Genomic DNA, 21061 nt, shown 5'->3' with positions numbered 1-21061 from the left:
TTCACAGTAGTCAAAGCCGTATATTGTGTGACAGAATAATACAAACGAAACTGGCCGCAAAGCCAGGGCTGCGGTCAACGAGTCAGTTCAGTGCAGTGCAGGAGGCAGAGGGGCTGCTGTGTACCTGCGGCGGGCGCTAGGAGCCACGGGCCGAGCTGTCTGAACGCAGCAGGCACCGCCCCTCGCTCCGCCCCTCCTTATATAAACAGCCAAGAGGCGGCCGCCCCGCCCATCTACAGATTTTTCATTCACTACTAGTGCTGACTTGGCTAGTGTGTGTCGACTTGCGCCGCCCGGTTCTCCCTTGTAGCTTATGGCTAAAACAGCCGTTTTTATTTCTGCTTTAGGTATCCTCATCCCGCTTTAAAAATTCCGCCAAAAAAGAGAAGACGATTTTCCAAATCTTCTGGGCCGTTCTGTCACGTAAGTAGCAGCGCATTGGCGGGCTGGCATGCACCCCTTTTCCTCTTCCTTCTCCGGCCAAAGCGCCAGGACCGGTGGCTTCTTTAAACATGGCGGAGCGCATGGTGTGGCTGCGACACGGTGACGTTCCCAACTAAAACAGAATGGCTAGGCTTGTGTGTCCGGCAGGTTAGACTCTCTCTCCCCCCCCCCCCCCCTTTCTTGGGAGAGCTGTGCTTTAAGTTCCCCTTGTCTTTTTGGGTTAACGTCTATTTTAGCCTACAGATCCTTGGAGAAGTACCCGGTCTGCGTGCTCCGCCGCTAAGCAATCACAATGTTCTTTATCACCATGTCTTACCAGGAATGTTGTGAGTTTTGCTGCCTTCCCCACCTCCCCCCGAAAACTTGTTCAAGCTTTCTATTGCGGGTTCAGGTTGATGCCTGGTTTTGTTGATTTTGCAAGAAGACGCTCTAATCAGGTTGAAAATGGTGGTGATGAAGCGGCCATGTAATGTAGTTCGTGGTACAGCTGCTTGGCTTTGGATAGTATGGTGAACTTTCGTCCTTCCACTGGGTCAAAGGATAGGTTGTGCAGAACAATCCGAATCTTTTGTTAACCTATATTTAGATTGAGTGACTTATTTTTTTTCTCTTGTAATAGTAACACGCTTTCCTAGCTGGGTTTTTTTTTTCTCACGCCGCGTTGCTTGATGTAAAGGTGGATGGGGGGACGTGGTTGTCAACCCAGTAGGGTGCCGGCCGCTTGTGTGTTGTACTGCGGCAGGTGGCGTCCCGGAGGCCTGGGGCCGACGGTGCCTGGCTTTACGGCAACGACATGTTTTAGCGGAAGGTGAGCGAGGAGGACTAGCAAGCGACTGTACCCGGTCGAAAGGGGGTGTAGTTGCCCTCCGCTCCCCCGGGTCCTGCGTCGGCGACAGTTGGCGCCGTGTAACGGCCGCGCTGCGGAGGGGGGGGGGGGGATTAGTGTGCGCGCGCTGAGGGAGGGGGTTCCGGAATTTTCTGCCCGGGGCCGGTTTGTCCCAGAGTATAAAACTCTGGTGAGTTCGGGCTCCAGGATTTGGGTTCGACGGCGAGTCGGCGACGTTACGGCTTTCGGCTCTTGGGGCCCTCGGTTCGGGTTGGTTCGCGTGGTCTCTTTCCCCTGAGCTGTGGAGCCTTAGGACCGTGGACTGAATGGGGAGTCAAGGAGGTCGGGTCAGGCCTGAGCGCCGCCGGGGTTGTTGATGTGCTGCTTATTCCCCTAATGCTGTCGAATTCTGGCTGCCATAGAGGTGGGTGTAAGGGAGATGCAATCTCAAGCCAAGGCCATACAAGCTTAAGACATAAATTAGAAGCTGGGTGAATGCTAGCAGGCGTGTGCGATTTGTTTAAAGGGAAAACGCCTCATAACTCCATCTCTAAATTCTGACACACTTCGGGTGGCCAGGATGATGAGCTTTTGGGGGTGGGGTTGCGACAGGCTCGGGGCAATGTGGCGGCTGAGCCTTGGACGCCCTTTCTCCTGTGTGTTTTTTTTTTTTTTTGGCAGCGTGAAGTAGCAGAAGCACGTGTTAGTGCAGGTAGTTCTGAAACTGCCAAAACACCTATAAACGAAAGCCTGGAAAGTGCTGGCCTTACTTTTTGATAAATCGAATTATTAGATAGAGACCAGATTTAAAGGCGAGGGCAATAAGAACGTAAACACCCCAACACCCAACAAACTCTTTACCAAAAGCAGGCAACTCGTTTCACGTGAGCCTGTGTTGGGCGTTGGGTAAGGTGGTTGTTTACGTCCTTACTTTTTTGGACACTGTCACTAATGCAGCAGAAGCATCGTCGTACTCCCAAAGATTTTGAATGTTGTTGTGCGCGGGTAGAAGGGAGGAGTTTTCCGGTCTGCACCAGTCCAGTCTGGTTTGTTTTCATCTCCTTCCTGTCACTTTGAATGAACAATGCTGCTTGCTGCTGTTGATCTTCTATCGCTACTTCAACTCGCTGTAGCCAGGAAACCTGCCCCGCCGTTGGAGTGGGGCGGGGGGGGGGGGGGAATTACTGACCTCAGTATGGCCGGGGATCTACGTTCAGAGATTCAACTTTATCTGCCTTTTTAGAAGTTATTTAGATGCTATTTCCAGGAAATTGAGCATTGAATGCTAGTTGACACCACTTGAGGGTGTTAAATGAAGGTCGGTAGCGAGGAAAATGAACTTGGGGATGATGGGAGAGAGTTAAGCAAATTTGTTCAGATGGAGTTTAATACGTGAGTATCTAACCTAATGGCAAAACGCGAGCGATGTGAGGGTTTTTATTTTCAGTTTTTGTTGTTTTTCTTAAGTAAAGTGGGCCAAGATTAGGACAGTTTCATTTTAAAACTAGTCAGGGATGTCAATCTTGTGGAGTTGCTTCTTTAGTTCTGAGGCTGGCATCAGTATTTGGCAAGAGCATTTCAGTATTGTATGTATTCTACCATTTGAGCCTAGTACCAAAGTCTGTTTTTAAGTTGCAGTGGATTAGTTATTTAAAGGTCTATTGGTTATTGAGACAAGTTGTTTCCTTGATTATTACTGTAAATGAGCTGTAGTGATCAGAGATCTGTTAAAATTATGCATAAGTCTTGCAAGACATAGGTGAATGGATTAAGCAGCTTTGGTATCTTTTACAGGTTGCAAAAAAAAAAAAAATAAAATGTGAAGGAACCTGTGTTTTCAAACTACTTCATTTAATGAACAGTAACTACCCAACACCCATATCACCCTTGTGAAAAAGTAAATGCCCCATAAACTTAATGGGTTACACACCACCTTTACCAGAAATAATTGCAACCAAATGTTTCATATAACTTTATCAGTCTTTCATATTGCTGTTGAGAAATCTTAACACAGAACTGCTTTACTTAACACTTTCTTTGGTTTTTATGTATGAACTGCTTGTTTTAGGTCCTTCTACAGCATCTTGATTGGATTGAAGTCAGGACTTTGACTTGGCCAATCCAAAACTTTTAATGTTTCTCCTCAGCCATTCAGATGTGGGCATGCTTTTGTTTTGACATTGTCCTGCTGAATTAACCCAGTTACACTTTAGCTCACTGACAGATGACATCCTCCTTACTGAATGATGCAGAATTCATGATTCCTTCAGTAATGGCAAGTTTACAGGTCCTGAGGCAACAAGCAATACAGCCCCACTATCATCGCCATGTTTGATGGTATGATTGTACTGTGGAATGCTGTATTTGCTTTATTCCAGACATGGGACTTGTTCTATGGATAGACCAGTCAAAAGTGGATGTGTTATCCCAAAAGACGTGTGTTGGGGGGGGGGGGGGGGGGTCATGCAAAAGTTTTTGCAAATGAGCCAAGCATTGATGTTACTCTTCTATCCAAGAGTAACATCGGTGCTTGGCTCATTCCACCAAAATTCCATTGTGTTTATTGGTTTGCAGTGGTTTCTGCCTTGCTACTCTCCCATGAATCCCATTTGTACACAGTCTCTTTTTTATTATGGATCCATGAATTGAATACTGATCTTAGCTGAAGCTAGAGAGGCCTGCAGTTCTTTGGATATTCTGGGATGTTTTTGACTTCGTGGATGAGTTGGGACTGTGTCCTTGGAGTAATTTTGGCAGCCTATCCGCTTCATGGGAAGATTCACTACTGTTCAGGTCTTAATTTGGAGATGATGGCTCTCATTGTGGTTGGATGTAATCCTAGAACTTTAGAAATTGGTTTTTAGCCTTTTCCACACTGGTATTTGAACAACTTTTTTTCTCATATCTTCTGGAATTTCCTTTGACTGTGGCATAAAATTTTGTTGCAATTTTACTTACATGGTAAGGTTTAGATTCAACAAGGCTGGCTGTGTTCAATCATATAATTATTAAATTTGGGCAGTTGGTTGATTAAAGGGTCAGTTTTTCCATATGGATATGAGTGTTTGGTTTTACTGGAAAGATTTTTAAAAGTTCTTCACTCTGATTCTCTGCTGTTCTCTGAGCCCAGTTACTATTAAATCACATTGTCTTCTCTTTACTATCAGATTTTTCATGCACAATTGATCAGATAATATACTTAAGGTGTAATTTGTGAAATCTCACAAACCTATTGGGCAAATATAAAAACCACTGGTTGCTGTTTTCTGGTCATTCTGGCCTGTGACCACTGAATGCCATGTTCATGAGCATATAGCCTACCCCTTACGTATGTTAGTCATCATTTGGTGTCAGATGCCATCTTGAGTTTATCCATATATATGATTGTATTGCATGTACCACGTGTACAAAGCTGTACAAAAATACATAATCTGATAGATTTTGATTGATATCATGAAAGCAATCAACACTATTAAGGAGTGGAAGAGTGGCCTAGTGGTTAGAGTGGTGGACTTTGGTCCTGGGGAACTGGGTTCGATTCCCACTGCAGGCACAGGCAGCTTGTGACTCTGGGCAAGTCACTTAACCCTCCATTGCCCCAGGTACAAATAAGTACCTAAGCCGCATTGAGCCTACCATGAGTGGGAGAGCGCGGGGTACAAATAAAAAAAACTGGTTATGTGCACTTTTCAAAAGGGTGTAGTTTAATACTGTGTATTTGACTTGAGTTCTCACTCAGTCTGATTTATCCAGCACAGCAAGCTCACGATACCCTTAAGGGTTGGTTTACTTGGAACTATTTCCTTTGTCTTCCGCTGGTAGATGGACACAATCCATTAGTCTGGACTGGTCTGGTATGATTATAGGAAAGAAAATTATCAGGTAAGAACATAATTTTTCCTTTGTGGCTTCATCGCATGCCCCCTAGTCCTATAGTATTTTTGGAAAGAGTAAACAACGATTCACATCTACCTGTGCCACTCCACCCGTTATTTTATAGACCTCTAACATATCTCCCCTCAGCTGTCTCTTCTCGAAACTGAAGAGCTTTAGATGCTTCAGCCTTTCCTCATAGGGTAGTCGTCACATCCCCTTTATCATTTTCATCGCCCTTCTCTGTACCTTTTCTAATTCCACTATATCTGTTTTGAGATGTCGACCACAATTGGCCACCCTCCAGTTTTGAGGTGCTAAACTACAGGTTACAAATCACTAATAGCAAATCAGCAATTTCATGGTTGAGTTCTTTCAGTATCCTGATTGACTTTTTAATTTGTTGATTTTGCTCAGTATGTCTTCCAGGTTCACTGAGATTTTTCAGTCTCTGCATAATGACCTTAAATGGTTTAGGTAGGTCTTACATCTTCAGTAAGACTAAAGCAAGTAATTTATTCAGTGTTCCCACTGTGGCTTTGTCCTCCTTGAGTGCCCCTTTTTCTCCTTGATGATTCAACGGTCCCTTGGATTCCCTCACAGGCTTTCTGCTTCTGATATTTCTGAAAAAGTTATTACTGTGAGTTTTGGCTTTTGTGTCAGGTTTCTCTTGTTATTCTTTTATCCTTCTTTATCAATGCTTTGTATCTAACTTGCCAGTGTTGCTTATTTTCTTCATTTGGATCATTTTTCCATTTTTTGAAAGATGTTCTTTTGCCTCTCATCACCTTTTAACCATGCTGACTGTTTGCTCTTCTTTCCGCCTTTAATAATACGTGGAATACGTCTTGTCTGGGCTTCTAGGTTGGTATTTTTAAACAATGGCCTAACCTTTGCGGATGGCCATTTTAGCTTCCTTTTAACCATTTTCCTAATTTTATCAGTCATCTAATCAAAAAATAAACGCTGTTAACAGTAGATTTCCTTAGCGACATTACTTCAGACATTGTTTGATTATGTTAGAATCATTGTTTCCCAGTGGACCCAACACCGTTACCTCTCGTACTAAGCCCTGCATTCGACTATGGACTGGATTTAAAGTAGTTCCCCTTGCGGTTCTTGGACCAATTCTCTAAGAAGCAGTCATTTATTACTTCTAGGAATTTTACCATCCTTGTAATTCCTGATGTGACACTTATCCAGTCAATATTAGGGTAATTGAAATCACTATAAAATTAGCAGAATAAGTAGAATGTATTATCAGAAATTGCCCAACAATTCTACCTTGTAAGCAGCGTGTTTGTGGGCGACTGCGGCAGGCAATAATGAAAAATGTATAGAGAAAAAGACCTCAGAGATATCGGCAACACCTCGTTTTCAAAGGACACGCCTTTTCTATAATGAGGGCACCACTATAATCATAAGTCTTCAAAAAAAAAAACTCCACCAAGTCAAACTTTATGGGACTTAGAAGAAGATCATAAGGAGAGTTGGACACCACAAAAAGCCCGTGGAACCATTGTCATCCAAGATAAGTAAAGAGTTGAAGCAACTTCTAATACATCATAGTGTCTCTATTATAGGTGCTTGTAAGGGTACAGTGGCAGAGTTATCGTGAATTTGACTTGGTGGAGTTTTTTTTGAAGACTTATGATTATAGTGGTGCCCTCATTATACAAAAGGCGTGTCCTTTGAAAACGAGGTGTTGCCGATATCTCTGAGGTCTTCTTTTTCTCCACATTTTTTTTATTATTGCCTGCCACAGTTGCCCACAAACACGCTGATTACAAGATAGAATTGTTGGACAATTTCTGGTAATTGAAATCACCCATAATTATACTTTTGCCCAGTTTGCCAGCTTTCCTAATTTCTAACACCATTTTTTCTGGTTCTGTCATGGTGAGCGGTAGTATAGCCTTTAGCGGCCGACTCAGACTGCTACCAGCAGCAGATGAATCCAGGAACTGGAGGGTTGTATCCACCTACCAGGAGGTGGAGCTAGCACTGGAGAGAAGCAGTGACCCTGGACGTCCAGCTCCTTGTCACTTCAGTATATCTCTATCTCCAACAGGTGGTGGACGGATTCCTGCCAGTTCCTGGATTCACGTGGGGGGCTTCTTGCCAGTTGAGTGTGGGGGTGTCTGGCTAAGGGTGCCAACCTTGAGGACATACTTGTTTTGCAGGTCCCTGTCCTACCATGTTTTCTCCCTTCTCTCTGTGGGCTCCTCCTTTTGGCTACAAAAAAAAAGATTCTCACAGCACTGCAGCGCACAGCTGGCATTAAAAAAAAAAAGAGAGAGAAATTAAGCTCTAGAAGTGCTGACTATTCTTCTTATTTGTTATTGGGGGGGGAGGGGGGGAGTGCCATTTGGGCTCCCCCAGAGAGCCAATCACTGCTTCACTGATTTCCAGTGCTGGTGAGTGCAACTTTTTGTCTGACAGGCCTGTGTGCGAATGGTGCCGGCGGGGTGAATGGTGGCGGAGGTTGTTAAAAGATGTTCCCGCTGCAACTCTTGATCTGCAGCTGGCGCCTGTTTTGCACGAAGCACTGCCATTCCATGTTCGGAGGGACCTGTGGAGCCGGTAGGGGAGACTTCCCGCTCTTTGGATGGTGCCGCCTGTGTCACAGTGATGGCGCCTGAAGTGCTTGTTGAGCCTGCGCCTGAGCTCTCCTGCCTTTCTGGTTCTTTGAGCACGGGGGTCGGCAGCGCAGGAGAGGTCTAGGATCTTTTTTTAATTCTGATGCTGACGTTGATTTTTCCCCGGATTTTGTCTTTCTTTTGTACCAGGCTTATTTGCTTAAGTGGGGTTTGCCTTAAGTGTTCCTCCCCCCTTCTTCAAGCCTCATCGGAGGGCAAAGAAATCCAGCCTAGTCAAGGTGAATTTGGGTCTTTTTTGCCTCCGGAAGATCTTAATGCTAAGCGCAGGCGGTTAACTTCCTTTCCAGATGGAGGGTCTTTAGCTCCTTTCTCATCCCCTCTCAGTTTTGGCGGCATATGGGGCTTCTGCTAGACCTTCTAAGCTAGAAGATTTTGAAGATGCCTGGAGAGCAAGATGATCCAACGGTGGTTCGAATATTTCATCGTGAAGAGCTGCCAGATCTCACTTCTGAAGCTTTGGCGGCTGTGAATATCTCTGATCCTGAGTGTACTGCTGTCTGCCTGGCCAGGATGAACAGACGGATGCAGAAATGTTAAAGGAAATTAGATCGCAAACAAACTGGGCAACACAATAATAATGGGTGATTTCAATTACCCCATTATTGACTGGGTAAATGTAACATCGGGATATGCTAGGGAGGTAAAATTACTTGATGAAATCAAGGACAGCTTTATGGAGCAGCTGGTACAGGAGCCGACGAGAGAAGGAAAAATTCTAGAACTAGTCCTTAGTGGAGCGCATGATCTGGTGCGGGAGGTAATGGTGCTGGGGCCGCTTGATAACAGTGATCATAATATGATCGGATTTGATATTAGCTTTGAAGTAAGTATACATAGAAAATCAAATACGTTAGCGTTTAAAAAAGGAGACTATGATAAAATGAGAAGAACGGTGAAAAGAAAACTTAGAGGAGCTACTGCGAGGGTCAAAAATTTACATCAGGCGTGGATGCTGCTCAAAAACACCATCCTGGAAGCCCTGGCCAAATATATTCTGCATATTAAAAAAGGAGGACGGAAGGCCGGCATGGTTAAAAAGTGAGGTGAAGGAAGCTATTAGAGCTAAAAGAAAATCCTTCAGAAAATGGAAGAAGGAACCGACTGAAAATAATAAGAAACAGCATAAGGAATGTCAAGTCAAATGCAAAGCGCTGATAAGGAAAGCTAAGAGGGACTTTGAAAAAAAGATTGTGTTGGAGGCAAACACACATGGTAAAAATGTTTTTAGGTATATTAAAAGCAGGAAGCCGGCAAAAGAATCGGGACCGCTAGTCAACCAAGGAGTAAAAGGGGCGATCAAGGAAGACAAAGCCGTAGCGGAGAGATTAAATGAATTCTTTGCTTCGGTCTTCACCAAGGAAGATTTGGGTGGGATACCGGTGCTGAAAATGGTATTCGAAGCTGACGAGTCGGAGAAACTTAATGAATTCTCTGTAAACCTGGAGGATGCAATGGGGCAGTTCTACAAACTGAAGAGTAGCAAATCTGGACCGGATAGTATTCATCCCAGAGTACTGATAGAACTGAAAAATGAGCTTGCAGAGCTATTGTTAGAAATATGTAATTTATCCTTGAAATCGAGTGTGGTACCGGAAGACTGGAGGGTGGCCAATGTAACGCCGATTTTTAAAAAAGGTTCCAGAGGAGATCCGGGAAATTATAGACCGGTGAGTCTGACGTCGGTGCCGGGCAAAATGGTAGAGACTATTATTAAGAACAAAATTACAGATCATATTAAAAAGCATGGATTAATGAGACAAACCAGCTTATTTTCGAAAGTGATCGCCGGCCATTTCCCGACATAAATCGGGAGATGGCCAGCGATTTCAGAAAAGCGGCGAAATCGGTATAATGGAAAGTGGCATTTTTGACAGCATCGCCGCTTTCCCGTCGCTTCGCCGGCAAAAGTTCAAGGGGGCGTGTCAGTAGATTAGCGAAGGCGGGGCATGGGCGTGGCTACCAGATGCCCGGCTTTCGCCCATAATGGGGAAAAAAAAGCGGCGTTAAGCAGTATTTCGCTGGCTTTACTTGGTCCTTTTATTTTCACGACCAAGCCTCAAAAATGTGCCCCAACTGACCAAATGACCACTGGAGGGAATCGGGGATGACCTCCCCATACTCCCCCAGTGGTCAACAACCCCCTTCCAAACTAAAAAAATAAAACTAAAAACCTTTTTTGCCAGCCTGTATGCCAGCCTCAAATGCCGTACCCACCTCCATGACAGCAGAATGTGTTGTATCCTCCGACAGCCTTTCCCTGGTTGTGATGTGGCTCTTGGGTGAGTGTGACACCTTTTCTGTTAGGTGCCCTGCAGAGTCACATTACTAATGCATTGTGTTGGGTGTAGGGTACTGGGCTCTACTCCCATGGTGCTTTTCCCCCCTGCCAACCAGGTCAGAGTGTGCCCTGTTTTGTTTCCTGTTGTAGTCCATGCGGTACTGGCCATTTTTGTAAGCCAGTTTTAGTTCCCTTTCCTGTGTTACCCACATTAGAGAACGTAGTTCTTACCTTGCATGGTGCTGAAAGAGGGCATTGTACACCATTGTGCCAGCTCTGACCTACTGCTAATCTTTAGTACCAGGGGACTCTTTGCCAGTGGGGCACAACCTCTGATCTGCAGTTAACTGTGAGTAAACATCGTTATTTCAAGAAAGGACTTTTTCAGAGAGATTAGTCTTCAGGTGTGAACTGGTGTGCCAAAGTTATACAGCAGCAATAAGTACTAGAGGCTGTATGCAGGTCCCTGGAGCAATTTTAGTGGGTGCAGTACATTTGTGGGTAGTGGGTTTGGGGGGGGGGGGGGTTGGGGGGCTCAGCTCCCAAAGTAAGGGAGCTATATAGGCACATGGGAGCTTTTCTGAAGTCCACTGCAGTGACCCCTAGGGTGGCTGGTTGGTGTCCTGGCATGTCAGGGGGGCCAGTGCACTAAAAATGCTGGCTCCTCCCACGGCCAAATGCCTTGGATTTGGCCGGGGTTCGAGATGGCCGACATAACTTTCCATTATCGCTAAAAAACGAAGCCGGCCATCTCAAACCCCGGCCAAATCCAAGGCATTTGGCTGGCTGGAACCGTATTGTCGAAACATAAGATGGCCGGCCATCTTTTTTGAAAATACGGGTCTGGCCAGCTGTTTGCGGTGCCGCCAAAATACATCACCGGCCATGTATTTCGCCGGCGCCATTTGATTATGCCCCTCAAAGTCAGCACGGATTTAGTGAAGGGAAATCTTGCCTCACCAATCTACTACATTCCCACTTCAGGCACAGGCAGCTCCTTGTGACTCTGGGCAAGTCACTTAACCCTCCATTGCCCCATGTAAGCCGCATTGAGCCTGCCATGAGTGGGAAAGCACGGGGTACAAATGTAACGCAAATTTAAAAAAGTAAAAAAAAAATCTTTGAAGGGGTGAACAAACATGTGGATAAAGGTGAGCCGGTTGATATTGTGTATCTGGATTTTCAGAAGGCGTTTGACAAAGTAGCTCATGAAAGGCTCCAGGGGAATTTGGAGAGTCATGGGATAGGAGGTAGTGTTCTGTTGTGGATTAAAAACTGGTTAAAAGATAGAAAACAGAGTAGGGTTAAATGGTCAGTATTCTCAATGGAGAAGGGTAGTTAGTGGTGTTCCCCAGGGTCTGTGCTGGGACTGCTGCTTTTTAACATATAAATGATTTAGAGATGGGAGTAACTGGTGAGGTAGTTAAATTTGCTGATGACACAAAGTTATTCAAAGTCGTTAAATCGCGGGAGGATTGTGGAAAATTACAAGAGGACCTTAACGAGACTGGGAGACTGGGCGTCTAAATGACAGATGACATTTAATGTGAGCAAGTGCAAAGTGATGCATGTGGGAAAGAGGAACCCGAATTATAGCTATGTCATGCAAGGTTCCACGTTAGGAGTCACGGACCAAGAAAGGGATCTAGGTATCGATGATACGTTGAAACCTTCTGCTCAGTGTGCTGCTGCGATTAAGAAAGCAAATAGAATGTTAGGTATTATTAGGAAAGGAATGGAAAACAAAAATGAGGATGTTATAATGCCTTTGTACCGTACCTTGAATATTGTGTTCAATTCTGGTCACCGCATCTCAAAAAAGATATACTGGAATTAGAAAAGATGCAGAGAAGGGTGACGAAAATGATAAAGGGGTTGGGACAACTTCCCTATGAGGAAAGGCTAAAGTGGCTAGGGCTCTTCAGCTTGGAGAAAAGGCAGCTGAGGGGGAGATATGAAATAGTCTATAAAATAGTGAGTGGAGTTGAACGGGTAGATGTGAAGCGTCTGTTCATGCTTTCCAAAAATACTAGGACTAGGGGGCATGCGATAAAGCTACAATGTAGTAAATTTAAAACGAATTGGAGAAAATGTTTCTTCACTCAACGTGTAATTCAACTCTGGAATTTGCTGCCAAAGAATGTGGTAAAGGCGGTTAGCTTAGCAGAGTTTTAAAAATGTTTGGACGGCTTCCTAAAGGAAAAGTCCACAGACCGTTATTAAATGGTCTTTCCCAGTATGGCAATACTTACGTACTTATCAATCAGCAGCTTCTTTTAATGTTAAGATGGGGAGCACGCGGAAACCTGCTAAAGCTTTCCCGATGCATGAGTCCATTCAGGAGTTAATTTCCACTCAGTGGTCTCACCCTGAGGGTACTTTGAAAATGGGTAGAGCTATGGCACATCTTTATCCAGTAGCCGCTACTACCCTGGACACCTTCGCTTTACCGAAGGTGGACGCTTTAGTGACGGCTGTCACTAAGAAAATTCCTGTCCCGGTGGAGGAAGGCATGCTAAAAGGCATGCAAGATAGGTGGCTTGAAGCCTTACTTGTGTTCTTTTGAAGTGTCTGCGTTGGGTTTACAGGCTTCCATTTGTAGTTCGTATGCTGCCAGAGCTTGTCTTTCCTGGTTTTTTCAAGGCTTGGAGCAAGATTCGGCTTCTATTGAGTTGCTGGTTCTCTGATGGAGTCGGCTCTCGCTTATCTAGCTGACTCCTTTTATGACTTGGTCAGAGCCTCTGCTAAGCACATGGCTGTGGCAGTTTCAGCTTGACGTCTTCTTTGGTTACATCACTGGTCGACTGATATGGATTCCAAACATCGTCTTACGAGGCTTCATTTTAGAGGAAAGTTACTTTTTGGTGAAGATCTTGAAAATATAGTAAAGGATTTAGGAGACTCCAAATCCCAACATCTTCTGGAAGACAAGCCCAGAACCAGATCTAAATCAGGTTCTTCCAGACCTCATTTTCATGATGTCCGCCATTATCGGCCTGGTCATAGTTCGTCCTTTCAGCACTCTGTTACAGCAGAAGTCTTCCTTTCGGAATGACAAGCGGACCTTGGGAACTGGAGCCAGATCTCGGGCGCCTGGGCGTTCAGCCCATTGATGGGGTGCAGGTCCACACTTCCACTGTTTCCATTGGCAGTTGTTTAACCCTCTATTTTGAGGAGTGGGCCAAGATTACATCAGACCAGTGGGTCCTAGATCTTATAAGAGATGGCTGCAAGTTAGTTTGCGTCGCCCATCGGAGGCGTGTTTTTTGAATCCCGTGCCACAATGACCAGAAGGCAGGCCTTTTTAACCATGTTAGAAGTTGCTGGGTCTTGGGGCGGTGGTTCCTGTACCTTAGGCTGAGGTACGCACCGGCCGTTATTCAATCTACTTTGTAGTTCTCGGAAAGGAGGCTCTGTCAGACCTATTCTCTACCTCAGGAAGGTGAATGTCTCCGGGTTTGTCATTTCCGTATGGAAACTGTTCGCTCATAGCGTTGGTTCAGTCCGGGGAGTTCATCACAGCTTTGGATCTGAAAGAGGCGTATCTGCACATTCCCATTTGGCCTCATCAGAGGTTCCTTTGGTTTGCTGTTTTGGGCTGTCACTTTCAGTTCTTCGCTCTTCCTTTTGGTCTAGCCACGGCTCCTCACACCTTTTCCAAGGTTATGGTAGTTGTGGCTTTCTTTTGGAAGGAGGGGATCGAAGTTTATCCGTATCTCGACTATTGGTTGATCCGCGCGGATTCAGAACAGGACAGTCAAGCGGCCATCTCTCAAGTTCTGGATTTCCTGCAGTCCCTCGGCTGGGTAGTCAATCTTCCCAAAAGCCATCTAGTTCCCTCACAGTCTTTGGAATATCTGGGGGTTCGATACAGCTCAGGGAAGGGTTATCTTGCCAGAAAGCAGAAGGCTCGAGCTTTGTTCCCATGTTCATGGCCTGTTGCGTTCCCCTCATCCTCAAGCTTGGGATTATGTGCAGGTCCTAGGGTCTGTGGCAGCAACTCTGGAAGTGGTTCCGTGGGTGAGGGCTCACATGTGTCCCCTCCAACATGCCTTATTGACTCGTTGGTCTCCTGTGTCCCAGGATTATTATTGACTGGTGTGGCTTCCGATCGCAAGGGACAGCATGGCTTTGTCCCACCAACCTTCAGAAGGGAATGCCTTTGGCATCCCCTCACTGGGTGATAGTTGTCACGGATGCCAGTCTCTCGGGATGGGGTGGTTCAGGGGCAGTGGTCTCACACAGAGGCGAAGTGGTCCATCAACCAATCGGAATTGAGAGCAGTGATGTTGGCTCTAAAGATGTTTCAGGATCTCCTAGAAGGTCAGGCAGTTCGAGTTCTCTGGGACAACACCTTGACTGTGGCTTACATCAATCGCCAGGGAGGTTCTCAGATCATAGCCTTGACTTCGGCGGTGGCCGGCCTGCTGCAATGGGTGGAGATTCATCTTCCCTGCTTCTCAGCAGCTCACATTGTAGGTCAGAGCAATGTGCAAGCCGACTTCCTCAGCCATCATCTCCTGGATTTGGCGGAGTGGGAACTTGCGAGCAAGTCTTTGTCTGATCTGTCAGAGGTGTGGTGCTTCGGTTATGGATCTGATGGCGACCAGACAGAATGCCAAGGTGCTCAGGTTCTTCAGCAGAGAAAAAAAAAGTCGATTCTGTGGGCCTAGATGCCCTGTTACAGCCTTGGCCAACGTTTGGTCTTCTCTGTCTTCCCTCCTTGGCCTCTTAATCGGATGTCTGCTGCATCGGATAAGACATCATCGGGGTCTAGTGGTGTTGGTACCTCCAGAATGGGCACATCGGCCTTGGTGTGCAGACCTAGTACAATTGTCGTGGAGCCTCCTCTGAGGCTCCTAGTCATTCCTGAACTTCTTCATCAAGGCCCGGTTCAAACGGAGGACGCCTCCCGCTTTGGTCTTAAGAGGGTTAACCTGAGGAAGACAGGCTATGAGAATTAAGTGATCGCCATTTTGCTTTGTGCTTTGAAACGTTCCACAGCTATGGCTTACTTCAGGGTGTGGCATACATTTGAGGTGTGGTGTGTCGAGCGTGCTTGGTCTCCCTTCAAAGGATCTATTTTCCAGATTTTAGGTTTTCTGCTGGACGGTCTGCAGAAGGGGTTGTCTCATAACTCTTGGGGTGCAAGTCGTAGCTCTTGTTTCCGTGGGCGTGTTGCCGGAGCTTCCCTTACGGCTCATTTGGATGTGGCACGTTTGTGAAAGGTTCTCTTCTTCGTCCTCCACTTCAGTGTCCATGTCCTTCTTGGAAGTTGAAGTTGGTCCTTAGTGCTTTACAAGGCCCGCCTTTTGAACCATTGTGTTCCACTTCAGATAAAGATCTCACTTTGAAGACTGTGTTTTTGGTGGCTATTTCCTCAGCGTGCAGAGTTTCGGAATTGCAGGCCCTGTCGTGTCTGAAGCCTTTTCTGCAGTTCTCAGAATCTGGCGTCACTTTGAGGACGGTTCCTTTCTTTTTGCCCAAGGTTGTGCCAGCCTTTCATTTGAATCGGCCTCTTTTTCTTCCCTCCTTTCGGAGAGCGGATTTTCCAGAAAACTTTGCATTGCTGTGTTTCTTGGATGTTCGTAGTTCTCTGCTCTGGTGTCTGCAGATGACTAATGAATTCTGTTGCTCGGACCATCTGTTTGTGCTTTTGTCTGGTCCCAGACGGGGTTACGCGGTGTCCAAGGCGATGAGCCTGCCATGAGTGGGAAAGCGCGGGGGTACAAATGTAACAAAAAAAAAAATGATTACATTGTGGCTTAAGGAGGCCATTTCTTCATCTTACCTGGTGAATGGTTCCATTTCTCCAGTTGCTTTGTGAGCCAATTTGACTCGAGCGCAGGCAGCTACTTGGGCCTTCGCCATTCCTTTAAGCATTACCGGTTTGATGTAGCGGCGAGGAGGGATGCTCATTTTGGGGCGACTGTACTCAGGGAGCAGCGGCTTCTCACCCTTGTTAGGGACTGCTTTGATACATCCCACTGTTTCCTGGATTTGTTTGCTGCTGATGCTAAGGAAGGTAAAATGTTGTCTTAGCTGATAATTTTCTTTCCTTTAGTTGCAGCAGATAAATACAGGATCCCTACCCTTTTTGTTTGCTGGTGTCACGCCTTAATTTCTGAGATTGTACAGACAGACACCAAAAGAAGAAGAAATCGACGCTCAGACAGTGAATTACAATTTTCTGTTTTGACTCGTTTGGTTCTCTTGAGTCACGTTTCCTTAAAGATTAAGGTTGTATGTTTGGCTGTTGCCGCATTGTTATGAGGAGGGTGCTCTTTTTGCTTGTATCTTTTCTCCTTTCCCTCTGGTTTGGGATGCGACCTATACTGAAGTGACAAGAAGTTGGATGTCCAGAGTCACTGCTTCTCTTCAGTGCTATCTCCACCTGCTGGTAGGTGGATACAACCCACCAGTTCCTGGATTCATGTGCTTGTGACTAAAGGAAAGAAAACTTATCACCTGGTTTCTACTGAAGCCGAAACTGAAAACTAAAGATTGGTTGTGTGAATGTGAACCAACAAGACCCACTCTGGGATTGATTGTCAGAGCTTGCAGTTGGCATCCCTCTGCTAGACCCACAGGAGATTTCATCCCCAGTCCTAGGAGCTGCAAGCATAGGCTGATTGCTCGGAGAGCTATTTTAAGAAAGACTCTCAAGTCTAGCTTGTTTAGGTTTCTAAATCAATACAGATCTACTTCAATATCCTCTGAGATAGAAACTTTGTCAGAACAGGTTAAAGAAAATTACCAGCTTTTTATGTTTACCCAAACTGTGCACAAGTAATGAGTAGCATTGAGATGTTTTGTAGTTAGTTATAAAATTGATTGAACACTTGCATGATACAGATTCTTAAAAAGCAGGGTAAAGGAGTGCTGACTCTGGTCTACACTGTGGATATACCAGCCTGATGTACAATCAAGAATTAAAAAAAAAAAAAAGCACATTGATGTCACTGAACGTGAGGACTATATGCTGTGAAAAATTACAATTGAGCAATAACATTTCTCAAATTATAAACTTCATTTTTCTCAGCATCAGCTCAACCATTCTGCACAAATGGGTTATCTCTTCTACCAGCAGGTGGAGGAAAAGAAAAGACTTTTACTAGTGACATCACTGGTTTCCTTATCCTAAGCAGTAGATGAATCTAGGAACTGGTGGGTTGTGTCCATCTACCAGCAGGTGGAGATAGAAATTACAGAGTTGAAGATAGTGATACCATACGATCAGCTCCTCATTCAACCGTATATCTCTATCTCCAGCAGGTGGTAGACGGCATCTTAGCAGTTCCTGGATTTGTCTCCTGGGTCAGCTCCTGAGCCTTTGGGCCATTTGAGCTTGGAGGGGTGTTTGGTCGGAGAATCAACTTTGGAGGCATACTCAGCTACCTAGGGTCCCTTCCTCACCTTGTGGACCCACTTCTCCCTGCTTCTCTCTTAGGCTGTAGCCTTACTCACTGTAAAAAACAAAACAAAACACAAAAAAGGGGTGATATGATACAGACATTCAAATACTTGAAAGGTATTAATCCACAAACAAATCTTTTCCGGAGATGGGAAGGCGGTAGAACGAGAGGACATGAAATGAGATTGAAGGGGGGCAGACTCAGGAAAGATGTCAGGAAGTATTTTTTCACGGAGAGGGTGGTGGATGCTTGGAATGCCCTCCCGTGGGAGGTGGTGGAGATGAAAACGGTAACGGAATTCAAACATGCTTGGGATATGCATAAAGGAATCCTGTGCAGTAGGAATGGATCCTCAGAAGTTTAGCCGAAATTGGATGGCGGAGCAGGTGGGGGAAGAGGGGTTGGTGGTTGGGAGGCGAGGATAGTGGAGGGCAGACTTATACGGTCTGTGCCAGAGCCAGTGATGGGAGGCGGGACTGGTGGTTGGGAGGCGGGAAATACTGCTGGGCAGACTTGTACGGACTGTGCCCTGAAAAAGGCACGTACAAATCAAGGTAAGGTATACACATATGAGTTTATCTTGTTGGGCAGACTGGATGGACCATGCAGGTCTTTTTCTGCCGTCATCTACTATGTTACTATGTTACAACAAAATCCAAGAAAAAAAACAGACGTATAGCATTTTGGAGACAGTACTTTCATGGAGAGTCTGGCAGCGTTGGGACGTTCAGTGATGCTGCTCCACTGTCTTCCTTCTGTTGGGCAGCTTCCCTTCTGCCTCGCTGGGTGTGGGTGTGGCGCTTCTCTAGTAGTGAGTGATGCCTTTTTTGTTGCTAGGGGAAGTGCACTCATGGCAGCGGAGTCGGCAAAGACTGTTTTGTTACACATTTCAAAATTTTTTTTGTTCGTGTTTTAAGTCAATTTCATTGATCTATTTCAGATGTTTTCTAATAGTTATTTGATTTATTTTTTAACAATATTTGCATCATTTGATTTTTTTGCATTACTGCAGAGTAGTTGGTTCCGATGCAGCTGACATTCACATTTTTAAACCTTAAATGTTTTGATGTAAGAAATTTTGGTAAGCATTGTTTTGTTTTTTTTCCCTCAGGGCGGACTCTCTGTTACAGTTTACAACAGTTACCCAGAGGGCCTAGGAGAAGCGCTCTATAGAGAACAGTTCGACTTCAACGCTGAGCCACCTTGGGAACCTAGCTGATGATAGGAGTGTTCCATCTCCTAACTTGTCCATGTAAGTATTTAGAACAATTATACTGCTGAATCAGAGGGAAAACAAATTTGGAAAGGGCTGGACTGCTTGTACTTAGTATGACACAACTCTATAAGTGGCTAGACATTAGATCAAACCATGAGTTAATCCTACCTAGTTTTCTCATGTTGCTGTCTGAAAACTAGAAGGCTTGATTAAAACAATAAATAGTATGGCTTTGCTATAAAGTAGGGCTGTTCACCAATTAAAATGCTTAATCACACGATCGGGCGCAATCAAAAATTTTGATCGCACAGTCGCGTAAAACATCCCCACTCACATTTCCTCCTGTTCAGTAGAAAATAGCAAATTTTCAGAACTGACATGTTTGAATTACTAAACTGAAAATAAAATCATTTTTCTTGTCTTTGTTGCCTGGTGATTTTATGTTTCTAATTTTCTTATTCTCTGTGGTTCTGCTTCCCTGTCTTTGTGTTTTGAACTGTTTCCAAGACCTGTCCATTCACTTATCTTTTCTCTCCTCCTTTCTTCTTCACTCCCTGCCCTATATCCACCTTTCACATTCAACTTCCTTCCATTTTTCTGCATCCTTCTCATGTCTGTCTAGTTTCCAGCTCTTCCCTTTCCTTCTTTCTGTGGGCTTCAAATCCTCCCTTCTCTTCCTTTCCCTGCCATCGATATGTGCATTTCCCCTCTCTTCCCTTCTACCTTCTGTTCATGTCCACCATCTCCCTTCTTTCTTTTTTTTTTTTTCTTTCTTTCACAAAATATAAGAAAAACAATGGACTACATTAGGGGCTTATAGCCCATTTAATTAAGTTAAAACAAATGAGTTCCTTGTCATCAACAGCAGATGAGTCCATTAACTGATGGGTTGTATCCGCCTACCAGCATGTGGAGATAGAGAACACTGAAAGACACAGTGACTCTGGATGGCCAGCCCCTCCTGCCTTAGTATATCTCTGTCTCCCAGCAGGTGTGCACGTCGCTTTAGCAGCTCCTGGATTTCTGCCTGGGGAGGCTCCTGTGCTTTGCCAGTAGAGCCGGGGGTGTTGTGGCTGGTGGTGCCCACTTTGAAGGCATACTAAGTTTTGTTCCCTGTCCCTGCCTTACCCCATACCCCCATCCTCCCGGAGTCCCTCTGTTGCAGCCTGCCTCCAACTTTCCTCACAGTGTGAAAAAAAAAAGGGGGGCATGCTTTTACAGCGCAGCTATTCAGAGATTCTGGTTCTGTGCAGGTTGACCGGAGCTCGTTGACTCGGTCTTCTGAGGTGAGAGTGGTGCCCAGCTCCTCCGGGGAGGTTCCCGCGGACAGCGTTCTGTGCGGGGTAAGATTTGGCGCAAAGCCGCCATTTCTATATTTCCGTCCAGTCGGGCGATGGCTGCTGAAGGAGTTAAATGCTGCTCCCACTGTGGTAAACGCAGGTCAGCAGCGGGGCTTTGCAGTTCGTGCTCGTTAGACGCTCATACTAGTACGGGCATAGTGAACGGTGATTCTTCCCGCTCGATGGAGCTGGCAGCAGGCGCCATTTTGGAAGTGCCGCATGACTCGACCCTTGCGGTGCTGGAAGTGTCTTGAGTGCAGGGGGACGCCTCGTTCTGAGGCTGCTAGAGGAGCTCCTTCTTCCGCTTCTAATTCGGGGGCGGAGAGCCAGGGTGAGTTTTTCTCCTCTGAATTTGTGCTGCTGATGCATAAGGCCTTTATTTTAGAGCTCTGCTTGAGGTGTCTGACACTTCGATGCAGACTGGATTCCCTCCAGGTTTTGATAGCCCAGTGTTGGCTGCTTCCCCCAAGCGTTGGACTGACGCTAAATGTAGATGGATAAATTTCCCATCTGAGAGTAGTGTGGCCCCCCCCCCCCCCCCCCCCCCCCCCCCCGGTCAGGCTGTGGGGAGTCTGAGGGATCTGGCAGGCCCTCGTGGATGGATGATCCAGATGAGGGTGCCTGTTTGCCACAGGACTTGGAGGATCCTAAGGTGTTTCCTTGGGTCTTTCGGAGGGTGCCTCCAGGTTATTGCTGGCTTAAGGGAAAGACTCCACTAAGAGGTGCTATTCTTTCAAATGGAGGAGGTTTGCTGTCTGGTGTGATTACATGGCCCTAGATCCTGTTTCCTGCCCTACACAGACCCAGCTTGAATACCTCTTACACCTTTCCGAGTCTGGTCTCGAGACCATCTCCGTAAGGGTTCACCTTAATACAGTTCTTATCATGTAGAGAGTAAACCTATCTCTGGATAGCCTCTAGTTGTTTGCTTCTTATAAGGTTTGCTTTTGTCAAAGCCCCCTGCCAAACCTCCACCCGTGTCATGGGATCTCAACGTCATTCTCACCCA

At 45.7% G+C, this 21061-nt stretch overlaps 1 protein-coding gene across 3 annotated transcripts in view; it reads left to right on the top strand.

Moving 5' to 3' along the window:
* Positions 1–244: 244 nt before the first annotated feature.
* AZIN1 (antizyme inhibitor 1) overlaps positions 245–21061 on the top strand; it is a 281655-nt gene continuing 260838 nt past the window's right edge. For 2 of the 3 annotated variants that reach the window (XM_030217535.1, XM_030217551.1), the window contains exons 1-2: positions 245–423; positions 18608–18748. The gene's annotated coding sequence lies outside the window, so the exon portion shown is untranslated. Of the gene's footprint in view, positions 424–515; positions 592–18607; positions 18749–21061 lie in introns of those variants that run through there. The other variant, XM_030217541.1, reaches the window with a different exon arrangement.

The sequence above is a fragment of the Microcaecilia unicolor genome, chromosome 1 (assembly GCF_901765095.1).
Source record: "Microcaecilia unicolor chromosome 1, aMicUni1.1, whole genome shotgun sequence".
NCBI classification, from domain to species: Eukaryota; Metazoa; Chordata; class Amphibia; order Gymnophiona; family Siphonopidae; genus Microcaecilia; species Microcaecilia unicolor.
The sequence above is the reverse complement of the archived record's forward strand: the minus strand, read 5'-3'. Positions and strand labels throughout refer to the sequence as shown.